Below are 913 nucleotides of genomic sequence, written 5' to 3' on the forward strand. Positions count from 1 at the left end.
CCGTTGCATTTGAAACAAAAAAGCAAAACAAAAGGTCAATTCGAAACTTAAAAAAAAAAACACAAATCAAATAAGAGTCTTAACCTATGCAGATAAGCCAAAAACTTGTTATAAAAGTTATTGTGAATGATTTATCTTTTATAACAAGAAATAAATGACAATTTGTGACATTTGTACAAAGCCGATTTTCCCTGCGCTAAAAGAAGCATTCGCGTAGATGCGTCATCCATGTACGAAACAACCAGTGAGTCAATGTGACGACTGATTTTTTTCTTTTGCACGCAGCATTTCCTTTATCGAAGGTTTTTTGTTTTATTTTTTTCGAAATCTATTAATGTTAGATTTTGTGAGGGTTTTCTGATTGGAGTTTAGAATGTCTCTAGTGTCTCTTCCGCGGNTTTTTTCTTTTGCACGCAGCATTTCCTTTATCGAAGGTTTTTTGTTTTATATTTTTCGAAATCTATTAATGTTAGATTTTGTGAGGGTTTTCTGATTGGAGTTTAGAATGTCTCTAGTGTCTCTTCCGCGGCGTTTGCAGGAACAGTAGGTGTTTGTGTCTTTTCAAGGCTCTCAACACGTATGAGAGCCCGAGTGGCATCATTGTCTTTTGCGTAGCTACTACAATACTGACGGGTGACATTGCCAATGAGGTTCTTGGATTGCGGAATAGACCATAACCCCCATCATAATTCCAGCATATGTAGCATCTGCCTTAGTTGATATTTGTTGGAATGCTCCATCTGTAAATAATCTTGCCCATGGCCATGTCTTTTCGGCGGGTTGAAGAGCATAGTCCTGCATAAAGTCTAAAATGGCAACAGTTGTTATTTTGTGTTTTGGAGTAGCTAGGTAACTCATTAACTGGTTTATTGTGGTTTTCTCATCTCCTTCTATTGTAACACCCATCATAATT

The sequence above is a fragment of the Rhagoletis zephyria genome, unplaced genomic scaffold (genome assembly GCF_001687245.7).
Source record: "Rhagoletis zephyria isolate East Lansing unplaced genomic scaffold, Rhagoletis_zephyria_1.1 Rzeph_scaffold_03319, whole genome shotgun sequence".
Taxonomy (NCBI): domain Eukaryota; kingdom Metazoa; phylum Arthropoda; class Insecta; order Diptera; family Tephritidae; genus Rhagoletis; species Rhagoletis zephyria.